Source organism: Phasianus colchicus, chromosome 8, assembly GCF_987193195.1.
Source record: "Phasianus colchicus chromosome 8, bPhaCol1.hap1.1, whole genome shotgun sequence".
In the NCBI taxonomy this organism is placed as follows: Eukaryota; Metazoa; Chordata; class Aves; order Galliformes; family Phasianidae; genus Phasianus; species Phasianus colchicus.
This window is the reverse complement of record NC_143443.1, coordinates 21,483,078-21,498,950: the sequence shown is the minus strand read 5'-3', so window position 1 is coordinate 21,498,950 and position 15,873 is coordinate 21,483,078. Positions and strand designations below refer to the sequence as shown.

General features: G+C 36.4%; 1 protein-coding gene across 1 annotated transcript in view; it reads right to left on the bottom strand.

Moving 5' to 3' along the window:
• The window catches only part of ZNF518A (zinc finger protein 518A), a 60,153-nt gene extending 44,313 nt beyond the window's left edge, over positions 1–15,840 (bottom strand). Inside the window, exons 1-2 of the mRNA XM_090145267.1 lie at positions 14,478–15,840; positions 12,601–12,661 (exon numbers count right to left, since the gene is read on the bottom strand). The gene's annotated coding sequence lies outside the window, so the exon portion shown is untranslated. The remainder of the gene's footprint in view (positions 1–12,600; positions 12,662–14,477) is intronic.
• Between the last annotated feature and the right edge of the window lie 33 nt (positions 15,841–15,873).

Sequence of the window (15,873 nt, the reverse complement as noted above, 5' to 3'; positions counted from 1 at the left end):
TATAGCAAACAGAGTGGCTTTTCTTCAGGGCATCTACATACCAAGTACCAAAGGGATGCATTAGTGTTCACAGAATGTAGATGTGAACTACTGTCCAGCAGTGAGGTATTAATGATTGAAGAGAAAGTTTCATCCGAAGCTTGTGCTGTGCCAGAATTGTTGCAGTGGCTGTGATTCCTCCATGTACATGCACACACAACAACCAAGTATCCTCCAATTGTACTGGCAGTATCAGTTGTACAAAAAAAAAAAAAAAAAAAAATGCAGGCAAATAGAAATCCAATCTGTGTCAGGCTTACAGTGGAGGGAAATTCTCAGGTAATAGTGAGGCAAATTTATATTCTGTTTGGGAATTCCAGAAGAAAATGCAGAGATCTACTCTTCTAAATGGGTGGGTCAAAATGTGTTGCAGAGTGAACTGCTTTATCACAATTAAGATGTTGATCACATAACTTTATGAAATTACACTATCTCCTGTGGAGCAGGTTGTCTGAGAGTAGAAAGCTTCACTTGTCCAACTCTTGGATGAAAATGGTAATAAAGATAGTAGGGAAAAACTTCTTAAAAAAAATAAAAAATACCAGCCTCTCCTGTTGTAGAATATGGGAGGAAATTTGGATGACAGGATTCTTAATACTTTAAAATATCTGTATAGGTTGTAAACTTAAGGCTTTTTTTTTTTGTTTTCTTACCATCTCCATCTTCTGCTCATCTTAGTAGCAACGCTTACAAAGCATGTACCATTCCATTGGGGATCTCACAAAGACCACTTTGAAAATAGGGGCAATTAAGATATGTTACCAATATTATGGTGAGTACTTTGTCACTGGAGAGAGGGCCTTACCATTATGTTCAGAATGGAGAGGATACAAATACATTTATTCTCTCTGGAGTTGAATGATAACATGCTACAAAAATCTATTTATTGATGAGGAGAATAAATCCTGTTCCTTTTGTTCTGTTTTGTGTATAAATCCCAATTTTTGTTGTGGGCTTTTGTAGCATAAAAGTATAAGTCAAGAGGGGATTAGGAGGATAACAAAAGTTTATTCTTGAGAATCAGCTTTGAAATAGGCATAGGGTGGTCAATTCTTACTTCCTTTAAGCGTAAAATCTTTTTCCTCACCTCTCCATCTATTAATGAATATTTCCCCTTGTCTGAAGGTAGCATTAAGTTGAGATTTTCCACCTCATAAGATGCCATGCTTTTTATTCAGCATTGTTACCCATGTAAGAAGGAAATGGACTTCCTTCTACCAGTTTCATCTTGTTGCAATGCTATACCCAAGTCCTCAGTGCTCTTAACTACCTCTGATACTATGAATGTACAGTCTTATAATAGACCATGACTTGAAGTAACAGCAGATGCCTGTAGCAAACTTTTCTGGAAAATCTCATCAGCTAACTCATCATCTTTAGTTGTGATGCAGCAGTGTAGGCTTTTCTTTTTTTTGGAGTATTAGTAAAGTTATCCCATAGGCATTTGATATATAAAAAATTAACTAATACTTAACACTGGAATTATAATGGGTGGGGGGATTATTCAGTTAGTTAATACAACAAACTTACATTTAATAGGGTATTTTTATTTGACAATTTTTAAGACATTAGGTCAACTGTAAAGAAATCCACTACTTGCTGTTTGTTTTTAATTTATTGCTTAGTCTAAATTTTTTTTTCTGACACTACAGCTTCATAGTGACTGCAGAGAAAATGTATACTGAACAGTTTTGATGTATTATTTAAAAGGGCTTTACCAGTATACATTAAAGATACACTGTTCTTACTACTAGAACCAAAATGTTTTCTATAGCATAAATAAGAATGGTGCTCCTAAATGCAAAATGTCCAAAACAATGGAATCTTTGTGAGTGCTATGCATTCAATTTATTTTTAAAAATAAAACTAGTTTTGAATAAGAAAGTCCCACTATGCTTTGTTTTATTTTTTTAATATTTAAAATGGCCCTAATAAGTCCTCTATCACCATTGTATATGAGCTGGAGCTATATGGACTTTTTCTCCACTTCACCACCCCTCGCTTCTATGACACTATAAGCAGCTTTGGGAACACTGACACAACCAAAAAAAAAAAACAACACAGCAAACTGGGGGGAGGGGGTTCGAGCCGGAAGGAAATCATGCAGGAAGGGGCTTTAGAACTAACTGTACCCACAGCATATGTTCAACATTGTACACTTCAACCTTGTGTCCAGTGCACAGTTGTAACAAAGAAATTGAGAACAAAAGAAGTGTTGCAGGAAGAAAGACACGAATTCATTCTGCTCTCATTCAAAAAAAAAAAAGTGATACATGCAATCCTTTCAATACTCAAACTCACTTAGAAGAACACTTAGCTTTTGGCAAAAGGCTATTGCCACAAGCTTTTAGATTATTTATAATAGCTGTGAGGGCAGAAGGTAATAGTTTTTAGTTACTAATTAATTTGCTAATAATGTATACATTTCACAATTGAAACAAGATATAGAGCTCCAAACATTATGTGGGCTGCTCAGAGTATCATTCCCATAACGCTAGAAAATGAAAATCTGGGGTCTCCATTAGCTTGCATCCATTGCTTCAGGGATAAAATCTAACTGTGGAAAATCTTGTGGAAGCTACAGAGTGAAAGCAAGCTCTGTTCTGTTCCACCAAGGAATAGGGACAATACAATACATCAGTATAGTGACAGCATGCATGAGTTACTGATACTTTCCTCTGGAAAGTTTTGTCTTCATCCTTAAGATGGCAAACATTCTTTCTAGACTTTCTCCATGAAATCCCGCAGTTGGTTGTTCTTGATTTTTTTTTTTTAATTGTAATTACAAAACAGTAATTACCACATGACCTTTATGAATCTCTAACTACAAGGACTGAGAGCTACAATTTAGTTCGGTATTCCAGCAAAATTTAAAAGACTTTAAAGTGTGAAGACTTGTTTTTGTACATAACACACCAAGCTTCATCTGTTTCCCATGATCTGGGCTTACTACCTATATCAAGTAGTCCTAATTTCTGCCTGAAATTCATTTCATTTAGAAGCTGAAATTTAAAGTCCATATTTGCAGACTGGCATGTAATTAGAAATAAAAGATTTTTCAAGTAATATGGCATGCTTCCTTAATAACTTATCAGTGGTACATTCCAAATGTTCACAGGAACATCATCGGCCTTATCTGACTGAACACTAGTGCCCAGTTAGTAGTCTTACTTTATTTCAGTAGTGTCAGCAGCAAATTCTTAAAACACCAAGTGGCAATAACAACATGCAGTGCTATTTCCAGTCTCCATTATAATGATATTTTAGAAATTAGAGCACATGCACATACACTTGGCTAGTTACAAATTTTGAAGTTTCCCTATAATTAAATATTATATAAGTTTATATAATTTGAATTAAAAAAAAAAAAATCAGCTGATAACTGAATGACTAGAAGTATCTATATAGAAAGTAACTCCAAGTTATAAGAATTCTTAGTGCAGCCAAGGATGCAGGCTTCTGCCCCCAGACTTCTCCCAAGGGGAAGGGGAAAACTTACAGGTACTAAAACTGCAAACTTGAGATTCAGTATGCTTATTCATTGTAATGTTCACATTCACCAGCAAGTTATTTGCATCATTACTATACATATTAGCTGATGTATGTGCACTCAAACTGTCCAGAAATGCAACTTGCTATTCTTGGAACATGTGAGCTTACTCTCCTGAAACAATAAGATACAAGAACACTTTCATAGAACGTTGTTAAAGTTCTCATGAAAGAAAGGGTGCATTTTCCATAATCTACGAATCATTTAAATGACAACTCTAAACAGTGACTACATGTCCGTAGGAATCTTTTCACGCTAATTGATCATTGCTTACAAGACGACTAAGAGCCAATTGAATGCCAACTTAGTGTACAATCATAGCAAAGCAAAGGTTGGGAGGGACTTCAGATACCATCTGGACCAGCCATACACAGCAAGAGCCAGGCCTAGACAAAACTGCCTAACATCTTGTCGAGACAAACATAAGTTTCAGGTGTTGAAGAAGCATTGGAAAACGTACCTACATGAAATTTAACAACATTTAACAGTGGTTTATTTTTGTAGTACTGAAATTATGCATTACACATTGGTAAGATGTTAATTAGAAATATGTTAATGAGAAATTTGTAGGCTTCTTTGTTTTTAAACAGTGACTACAGCAGTTTTTAGCTAAATGTAGCAGTATGTTTAAATGCACAGATCTTACAGGAGGGTAAATGGCATTCCAGATGGCTTCTTCACAGACCTCAGGAGACAGAATTTCTTCAGAAATGCCACCGAAACAATTTTCAGAGAAAGTGCTGATATCACAGAGAGTGGCTTCCCACATCTGGTATTGCATCTTATCCTATCTTAGTGCACACTCATCATGGAGCAGTAAGGACAATTATCCACAAGGACTTGGCTATTCCATACTCTTCTAGCAAAGGTTATGAATACTAAGAGAACTATCTTCATCGACAGACGAAGGAATGGGCATGGAGCCATGCATCCAAAAGAGCATTCAATGATAGATGTGGAAATAGGATAAGATCCTGCTGAGAAACAGTCTCTCTACTAGGAGAAAAGTCTTTATCAGGCTTCTTTACCTGAGTTCAGATTACAGCTCTGAGGAGAAACTCCCTCATCATTGAGATCACTGTAAATTTTTTTTGAGAATCTCTTGTGAAGCTTCCTGAGACTCGGAAGAACTTGTTGGTAAGAAGGTAACAAGTAAGTAGCACTACAGACCACAAAGGCTAAAGATACATCGAGAATTTTTTCCACTTCCTGGATTAACTCAACTGCAAGAGTGCAGAAGCAACTCTCAAAGCAGTTCCATTACCATCTTCTTTATTTCTCTGCTTATATATTCCTCATCACATTACATGAGGGTTGTAGGGGTTTTGTTTCCTGTTAAATAAATTTAAAAAAAAGCTATTTTATCTTCCCGTTGATTCATTTCAATTTTACATCCTCCCTATTGACCAAGCAGTCAGCATTCTGGAGAGGACAAGAACACTGAACTGCTTGTTCAGTGTATTTTCAACTTCATTATGAGATTACAAAAGAAATATTCGGCATTTTCCAGAGTTGGTATAATAGCGCTTTTTTTCCTCTAAAACAACAGAAAATATGTACTGGCAATGATATAGACTTCCAGTGCAAAAAAAACTAAAAAGGCTTGTTAGTTTTCTTACATATGTGCAGTAAGACTACAGCACATCTAGAATTAAAGCAGCACTTCATTTTGCAATCTTTTACAAACTGTTCCACGTTCCTTTCAAGAAGATGCAAGACAATTCCGAATAAGTGAAATCCTTCGTGTCAGTAGAGTAATTACAGCACAAATTATAGTTTTCACAAATACTTCTGCATGTTGAGGGAAAAAAAAGGATTAAATGCATCAAATTCCATCAGTTTTTAATTTTACCAAACATACAATTGCAGTGGCTGCACCAACAAACTGAAAGAAAAAAGAAAAACACACCAAAAAAATCCCAACAAACACCTGGCATGGCTTGAAGGAACTACTAAGAGCAAACAGCAAAACAATGTAAAATAACATGATGGAAAGGGTGAAATTGGTACTTCTCCATTATTACAAAGGAAAACAGATGAACATTTCACAGAATCTGAAAACAATTTATTTAAATACAGAAATAACTACAAGAAATTATCACAGCTTTCAGTGAAGGCAAGAGCTTAACAGGGTTTCCAAGAGATTAAGCATTTACGTAGATAATGAAATCATTCAGGATTTAAGCCAATACTAATAGAGGTAAAGAAGAAATACCTCTTAATGCAAATTAGTCAACAGGTATCCACTAAAGGATTTCTTGTGCCTTCCACTTAGCAAGTAGGTCTGATTAAATGCAAAAAACAGTGGACTTTTCTATATTAAAGCAGTTAATTCTCAATAATTCTTGTGATGTAATGGATATACATTTAATTTTGCTAAACACTTCATGTGCAGCATGTTTTTGTTAGGTGAATAAGTAAACAATGTTTTGTGTCAGTTGTTTATGCCTCATTATCAATACCTGCATCAGTTGTTCAGTAGTTGACATCACGGGTTTTATTTCCATTTAAGTTTACAGTATGACTCAGAAATCCATGCCTTTTTTTTTTTCTGTCTCTCAGAGCAACAATAAAGAAAAACATATAAACTGGCAGGAAACTCTACAGAAAGACTCCATAAAAATAGACTACAAAAACTAGTAACTCACAAAGTACACCCATCCTCAGCACAAAAGTTTAAGAACCAAGAAAGTCAGCACTAATATTGGCATAAAGACAAAGTACAATGAAAATATTTAATGTATTAAAAAAAAAAAATCTCTATGAATTTAAGGAATGGGAAAGCTTCAAAAAGTTTTGATAAAAATTTACAATAAATCTTGGATTCTAAAGACTGAGTCAAGAAACTCAATTTAACATTATAAACAGAAAGTGTTACTAACAAAATTCTCAAAATGAGCATATTTAACATAGGGTCCTAAACAAGTAGATAAAGGCATAACACAAGACAATTCCAGGAAGCTGAAACTTGATGAACTGGAGGTAAATGGCAGAAACAAAACATTGTAACTAATTATTAGAACTCTTCTAGGGATAAGATAAATATTCCATCGTATCCAACTCTTAAAATGACTAAGAGCTATAGCTTTTCCTTAATCAAAATAAAGAGAGACAGAAGTTCATATCTGATAGCTTAATGAAAGAAGCCAAACTATATTTTCAACACCAGAAATACCCACCACAATTTCAGATTTGCTTAGCAATTCCTAATTGTAACTGAAAAGCTGAACACTGAAGAACCCAGACTTTTTTTCCAAACCAGAAATGTTTAAATGGAGTGCCATTGCTTTTGTTGACTCTTACTCTGTCTCAGAATTTCATCTTTCATTAAAAATAATGACAGCTCACCATGAAGTCCCACAGCATTTCATGGAATATATAATGTGATCCATTAAAAAAAAAAAAAAAGAAAGAGGGAGAAAAGACTTCTAATCTCCTAGAAAGCACTTTGAATACCATCCACTTCCATCTCTTTCACAGTTTAAATACAACAGATAACAGACGCTTAAGTTTAGGGCACTAGCTGAGTTTCAGAGCTACACCATACAGATTTGACAGGTGCTGATTTTCAATAAGTATCAGGCATACACCTGTGACATTAATTACTAGTCTACTCTCTCATAAATCTCAAAAACTCAAATTATGAAGTCAAAGGACAGCGTTGTCCCACCACTGAATTATAACCTGTATGATAAGTTGGCTGAACTCAGTCTCCGTGTCACAACAGAATCTACCTCTATCATTCGTGACTCCTCCTGTCATTGGCTTTCATGCTGGGAAAAAAAACACCAAAAACAACACCTAACAAACAAATATAAATGAAGCCATGAGTTTAAAGAAGTAAAGAAGGAGAGAGGGGAAGCATTGTAGATGAACATAAACAGAACTTATATAAAACAACAACGGTGACTGAAACTCTCCAGAGCATTTTACAGAAGTTTTCCCTTCTTTACTATCACTTAATGCTAGCTTTATCTTTGCAATCAGAAGCTGAGGTCTCTGGCAGAATTATCTTGAAGCCCAGGTCTTCAGCATTTTCCTCTCTCTATCCTATGTTTAATTTCAAATGCATTCTAAAGATCAAAAAGAGGACTGATAACCTAAACCAGGATCAGAAAATAAAGACGTGCAGCACTATTAAAGAAAACACTATTTTGTGATCTAGGAAAAAATAAATTATGAATAGTAAAACATGAAAAAAAAAATATTTCCTGAGGTCAAAGCAATACTTTAAGATGTCAGTAGCAATGCTGTACAAAACGTGGTATTACAAATATCTGTTTCAATTAAGAGAAATTAATTTGCTTTGAACTGCATAATAATGAAGATACTCATCCAAAACAGGGGCATAAGTCCTGTTGTTTTAGTCACTTAAAAGAAAAAAAAAAGAGAATAACATTAATACATTTTGTCCCGTATATGTTAAAGCATTCCCACAAACACAGGTATGCATATTGAAAATAGCAGAAGTTTAACAATAGTGCTCCTAAATCACAGCAGCTGGAAGCATTTACAGTTTTTAATCTCTTCTTCGGCAACAAATTTAAAATGTTCTTGCAGCTGTTTTAAGACAAAAGTACTTTGGAACGGTTTATTCCCTGAATCCCACATACTGTGAAAGAATGCAAGACCAAGGCTACAGTATTTCACAGATCATCCCCATTTCAAAATGCTTTTTTTCCAATTAACTTTTAGAGTCTTTACCAAAAATCTTGAAGGAATTTGTACATTTTTCTGACTAGCCCAATAGCATAAGCTAAGGCCAACCTTGTGGCTAATCTGAACACAAATCTTTTAATGGAACAAAATTTTAAATATAAAAGGGTACATTAATGCTTGTAATGCTTCCTTTGTTCCTGGTGCTCCCTTTACTTTTCAAAAATATGCATGTTTTTTCTACGGCACAAAAATCTAACTGACCTTTTCTGATTAGTACTGGGAATTGAAGACGTTTCCTGCAAAAACCATTTTGCTTTATTTCTAAATTTCCACTGGACTACCAGGTATCTACTGTCCCACGTAGGTGTTTGAAACTCAATTAATGAACCATATGGGATACGCAGCACACCACCCACATTAGAATTCCAGCCTGCATCCTGTAAACTGCACGCTGCAATGGATCTAATGAGTCCAGAACATCTCAGAGTTAAAGCACGCCTGAGCCATCTGTACATTCTGGAAAGGGAATGACTTTTATTGCAGTCAAAGAAGTGACCTAAAAAAAGAGAAAAACTTTCTTCCTTTAGTTTTAGCTGTTGTCCTAGGATGGTAATCTCAATCAGCAGTTTTGCATTGGGGTTTTGTATATAATTATAACTACATCAGTTTTGTTCTCACGCTTTACTCTTTTCTATTACTTTTTTAAGCATAATTAGTTTTAACTCAGTCATTTATTTCTAACTTTGAGGCTAAAGAGTTTGAATGAAAAATATTAACAGCATATACAAGTATTCTATGTCCCAACATTGTACAGACAGTACGTAACTTCTTGAAAATATGTCAAAATGCTCTGACAAAGTCTGCTGAATATTACCATAATCAATTCCATCATACAGGAATGCTCAGGATATTTGGGATTAAGCTGAAATTCTTTGCTGTATTTAGTATATTCGTGTGCCACTGAACCATCCAACTCTAGCAGCTATTTCTGCATTTTTATTTCTTGGTGCACTAAAAGTCACCTAGCATTAATTGCAGAACACTAAAAAGAAGATTTGTTTATTGCATCAGAAATTTGTCAAAATATACACAATTTTTCAGAACATACTTCCAATTCTGGAAATCATATTGTCTGATTTACTGTTACTGTTATAAAAAAAATTAACTAGAAAGCACCAGAAAACCTTAAGTTATCACACTAAAGTTTCCCACAGTTCTGAACGTGAAATCCTAACTGATGAGAATCCTGATAAAGCTGAAAAATATGATTCATTACCACCTGCAACAAGGAGAATTTACTGGCTGAGAAACAGGCGTGACAAGAAAATGCACCCTTCATCAGCTGCCCAGCATAAAGCATGCATAATTTTGTGTGACATCAAAGGATAGAGGTTTCTCCTTTTCATCAAAAGAAAGGAACATCTAAGTCCAAATCAGCTGATGTAAGAGAAAAAGCCACGTAACATTTTTTTTCTAAACATATTTGGATGGTCAAGATTTGAAAGGTCATCTCCTTTCCTCACCCAAAAGCAAAGCCATGCATACACTTGATTTTAATTGGCCATAGTAACTACAGTTTTCAAACAAAATTCACACTTCTCTACCTCAGACACCTCACCTATGTTATAACATATGAGCAGCTGACACACATATGCCTAAGCATTTTCCTGAAAGAGGATGCTTTCAAGAAATAGAAAAGGAGAAACGTTCAGTTCTCCCAAACATCCTGAAAACTTCCAAGTCATGGACTTGGACACCTCTACTACTTTCACTCCAACCCATTTTCTTTAAGAAAAAGATCAACCATCTCCACAATTCATAGAAGTCTCTGTAAAAACCCCTAGGAATAAAAGCAGAGACTGATATATCAAGACTTCTAAAGAACTCTACAGGTCAAGCAAAATTACTTGGAATGAAATCTTTCATTAAAATTTTGAGAGAACTTCCTCATAGACTGAAGCTTCCATTAAAGGCATGAGACTGGAGGAGATATTCAGGTTAAGTCTAAAAACTTATCATACACAAATATGTGACATAATTCCTTTCATTATATTGCTCTGGACCCATGCTCTTCCAAGACTTAAATAGAATTCAAGTCTATCAGCTCTCATTTATTTATGGTCACTTGTTCTTATGCCAGTGCTGTCTTAATTTAAATCAGTCTTTCCTGTTTTGGGTTTCTCTTCCTGCTCCACTTAAATCAACCAGGGAAGAGCTGCATAGCTACATCCCCATCACATGTCCAGGAGCATGTGCTTCAATAAGCAGTGCTCAAGAAGGGGAAATTACAGTCACCCCAGCCTTTTCAGCATACCCTTCTCTAGCTGATCTTAGTTTCCGCTCAGGAGAATCACAACCAGCAATTTCCAACATCACAGTGCACCAGTGCTAATAAAACAGAAACAAGTAGCTCCAGGACAGATGAAAATCTCTGAGAAGCAAGGGAGGAAGTCAACTAGAAACTGAAGACTTTTTTTTTTTTTAAATGCTTCTCTGAGCCACTATTATTTTTACTGGTAGTGTACCTGGCAAGTATCTGCACATAACTTGACTCAAGATTCAAAGAAAAAACAAAAACCGCAGAGCTGCTGTAGGGGGCACTGTAATCCTTGATTTGCTCAGAAAGCAACGTTGTTGCGAAGACTGATTCATGTGTGAAACACGCACTTGGATTAGCTAAAATCTAACATGAGGTCACATGCATTGCACTCCAGCAGAACCAGGACACATAGTTGTCTAACTTTCATCAACTACTGACAGTGGTAACTGCACACCCTTTTTTCCTCTCAGAAAGTTACATGTACAATAATACTCTTATATACAGGTTTCCCTTCTGATCTCAGTAAAACAAACAACAAAAAAAGATGTCCTAAGAAAATCTTGGCTCTCCAAGATTTTATAGTCAAGGGCAACATCACAAAGTGTAGAGTGATAGAATAGTATAGTACAGAAACCTCACTCTAAATGCAACTCATGTACATTAACAGTTAACACTCTAGTTAACAGGAGAACAATTTGTCTTATGATACAGTAAAAATGGATACAACAGCTGGAAAAAAAAAAAACCCACAAAAACAAAAACCCACCAAACCAACAATCTCATAACCTCCTGGCTCTACACAAGACCACCCAAAACTCAAATCATATTTCTTAGAATGTTGCCCAAGTGCTTCTTGAACTTCAGCTGGCTCAATGCTGAACAGGTTAACAACTTTGAGATATCTAACAAATATTGGTTTTCTAATTAGAAATGCCAATATAAGAGAAATATCTCGAGCTTAAGTCTTGAAATTCAAGCTTGATGAGACTTAAGTACAAGCTAATGATCCACAATTAACTGCAGATAATGAGATTATGCTTTTCAGATGATTTCACACTGAAACAAGACTAATGAAGCACAACAATACACACCCTGGAACACATTATATTCAGTGAGCCAATGCTAAGTGAATTGAGATAAAATGGATGTAGCTCAATTTAAGTCAGTATTTTGTTCTGTTCTTTGACAGTGTAAGTATGTACAGTGAATTTAAATACTATTAAATACTTTTCCTCCATTAAAGCTTTCCCAGACCCTTCTGGTCAGCATTATAACTCAGTAAATCTTGTAACGAAAATACATTCAGAAATACCGAATTATTAGCTTTTTTTTTTTTTTTTTAATTGCATGCATTAAATAAACACATTCCTGAAACAGTATTCAGTTTTATATCGTAAGCATCACAATTAGGATAACTGGCCTTCATACTCACATGCTCAGGACTGCTAAAAGCCAGGCTACAGGAATAAATCCCTTTTAGCCTGTCTGCAAAAGTTGCATGTCATATACAAATCACATCAAATTGCCATATCCTTGAAGTTTATAGTCTTACTTGTACAAAGAGATGAATTTAACCTATAGAGTAGGATTCTCCATAAGCCATTTCTGTTCATTGTGCATCATGGCAGCTTCATTTTGTACACAGCAAAACAGGTCTTACGTCCCTTCTGCATTCTTCAGTCAGTGTACTGTTTAGGTGGGTGCAAAATAGAGAGGATGAAGTGATGGGGATGGGAAGAAGCAGCATGGATTTCTCATTTAAGGGTGTGAAAGTACAGAGGTTTGGAAGGCGTCCCTCCTCTCACACACAAGACCTCACCTATCATTTTGAGCTGGTGTCACTGCTGTTAGGTGAATACAAGGAAATCAAATGTAGGAACCTCTAGCTTCAACCATGGGAACTGCCAATGAGTTCAATAGGACTATTCAATGTAAGCACATAAAAATGAAAACGAATAGGCTTCTAGCTGACTGCTCAAGTTTTGCTGCACAATAGCAGGAAGTATGTAAATAAGTATTTTTCTTGTACTACCTTCCTGTAGGTCCTGATTTGCAGGTTCTTCTATTTGTAGTCTACCAGCATCTTCAGTAAGCTATGAAAAACAAATCAGGAAAAGCTTTCAATGTTTTAAAATTACAAGAAAATCCCACTTCTTCCACCCCCCTATTTTAACTGATTAACTAACTGCTCACATTTTTATATTATGAAATATGAATACTGACAAACTAAAGTGAATACACAGTGTTTCTGACACCTAATATTTAACACTGATCATTAATTCCCAGATGTACTCTTTCCCAATGTAAAAATAATAGAGAATGTGAATTAATCTGTTAGTCACAAGCAGGCACTTTTAGGAGAGTCCTAACTATGCAATATGCTCCCTCTGGTGGTTACAACTCAAATTTATGTTTCACACAACAAAGCCTATTTCTGGTTTTTTGTTTTTTTTCTGAATAGACACTCGAATTTTATAAAAGATAAATAAAAATAACAAAGTTTTTGTTGATCCACAACATTTCAGATTCACAATTACATCCTAAAAGATATCAGGTTAATAACATCAGACTTCAGTGGGAGCTTCCAGGTTTGTTGCAATTACAATACAGCAAAAGAAGAGAGATTTATTACCAGTGAACTGCTGTAATGTATACATCACATTCAAACTAATATTTAACATCTAATTAATCAGGGATACTGCATTGTATATTGTAAATATATAGCAAAAAGAGCAGGCATAATCTCTGTATGAACAATTGTGTAAGCTTACAGAAGGATTGTAGATCTATACAGTACTGACCTAACCAACATTTGAACACATTCTAATTGTCCATATTTTAAAACACAACAAAGGAAAATAAGAAACTGTATATTCTAAAGCTCTAAAGTAATTATTAGATGGCTGGAAAAGTTTCTTAGTGGGATATGAGAACTGCAATAAAATATGTATGGCTCAAATCATGTTTCAATTTGCTCAGGTACACTGAAACTTGCCACATCCAAAATAACTACTCTCATACAGAAAAATAACTTAAAGCCCAATAAATTGAATAAGAACTACAATTAAAGGATAATAGTGATTAAATATGGGTAAAAACTGTAGGAGGAGAAAGCACATTCTCTGCCTCCTGAAAAATGCAAATTGAGACTATAACTTAAATTCAAAATAAACAAAAAATTTAAGATGAACAATTAAATAAAGGTTAATAAAAACAAGAATGGAATGACTTTTTTTTTCTTTCAAGAAAGTTTTTCTGAAAGGGTCCAGAAGTATTTTCCTGCAAAATATAATTTTTAATCTTCAGATCCTTAGGGGAATACTCTGCTAACAGTACTAATTCCTATTTTTAGTACACATTTATATACTTCATTGAGAAAACTGTAGCAAATTTTAACTTATACCCAATTTTAAACTGGTAGTAAGAACACTGATAGGTTACATTTCAATCCTACAAACATGTTAAAGCTACACAACAACTAAAGAGTAACACTGCTTATCAGTACTGTTCATGTGACTGCTGTTGTTCACACTGATCCACATGCATGACTTACAACATCTTAATTACCAGAAATAAAAGAAATAAAAAAGATGAAGCACTCCTGCCTTCCTGTACAGTGAAGTCCTATTATACTGTATTAAAAAGTAACATCAGCAGAGCATATTTTTTAAGCTCTCAAAGATTTCTCTTCCCCCCACAGCATTCTTTATGTTCTCTAGCTAATTGTAAATACTTTTGCAGAGATGGATGGTCTGCTTACTGACTACAGAACGCACATGACTATCAGGAGACTGCAGCAAAGTTGATATGAGTTAGGCAAGGTGCACAAGGTAACAATTCAGAAGTCCCCAGAAATCTACTGAGGCCTTCAAATACTTCAAAAACTGTGGAGCAAAGGACTCTCATTACCATCTTTGTTTTGCCTTGTATGCACAATCTGGCAGACCGACTGCTAACCAGTTTGCCTGTTGAACTTAATTTGATGTGGCAACTCCTGGGAGCGTCCGATCCAAAACACTCAGAAGAGCCAGAATCTAGAAGTTCCTTTGTTAAAAACGCTGTGCCAGACCAAATTAATCAGCTTTCTTACTCTAATACTATGAAAACTCTCTCTCTTTAAATCTAACTGCACATTGTAGGACTTCCTCCTTTCAAGGTGGCTTTGCATCTTATTTAATAACAAATTGAATTCCACTGAATCAGGCCTCGCTTACCATTGTGAGGCTCTTGTTGAGGAGCACGGTGGCTTTCCAGAAGAACAAAGGGATACTAAACAGCTGATAGCAGTTGTAATTTCAAGCATTAGGTTTAGGAGGAAAACTTCACATTTGACTCTAAGAAATTCAAATTCATCTGTTCTTCAGAGATGAAACGCGAGAACTTTGAGAGTTTAGGATCCTCTCAATAGAAGCACATGGTAGCACTGTGCTCTTAACAACTGTGAGTCGCTCCACAGTCTCATGCTTCCCTCAGATTAAAACACTTCAGGGCTAGAAGTTTCACATTGTTTCTTGAATTCACGGGATTTTTGTTCGTTCCCAGAACTAAAAGGGACAGCACAGCACCACCCACAGCTGCAGGAACTCCTGACGACACGGCGGTGAAACCCCGCTCACCACGCTGTATGTGAAGGTGATACGTGAGGAGCCTTCCCAGCCCTCCCTCACAAATCTGAAGAAAACCCAAAATACGATCTGGATTCTCCTATTCTCAGGGGATTTTTTTGTATTCAAAAACAACGCGTGTCGAAAAGCTCTGGTGAAACCTAGCAGGTGGGGGGCGCCAGGCTCTCCCATAGCTGCAGAGCAGTAAGCACACAAGCCATAACTGCAGCTGAGAAACAAGCGTTTCACACGCCCCGGCAGCGGTCTAGTTAAAAGCTACACCACCATTTTCTCAGAACACCGCCTCGCCGCCAGCACACACAGCCTCCGCCGCACACTTCCTTCCTCCCTGGCGGCGCAGATGCAATACCGCAGTTCCATAGCGGCAGCATAGACGCACTTGAGGAAAGGGGCGAGCGAGGACGCCCCCAGACCCGGCTCTCCTTCAGGGCTCCCTTCGAGCTCCCACAACTCCTCACCACAACCACAAAACGCTCGGCTGCGGAAACCACGCCCGCCTACTTTCCATCCACTCAGCACTAACCCTGACCCCCAGCCTCCCCCCCACCGCATTTCCACACCACGCACGCGCCCCAGCTTTCTCCCTGCGCCCGCGGGCTCCCGGCGCACGCGCAGACGCACGGCCGCTTCCCATTGGCCGGTTGGTCACGCACGCTGAGCGGGTGCTCGCTCGAGCCTAC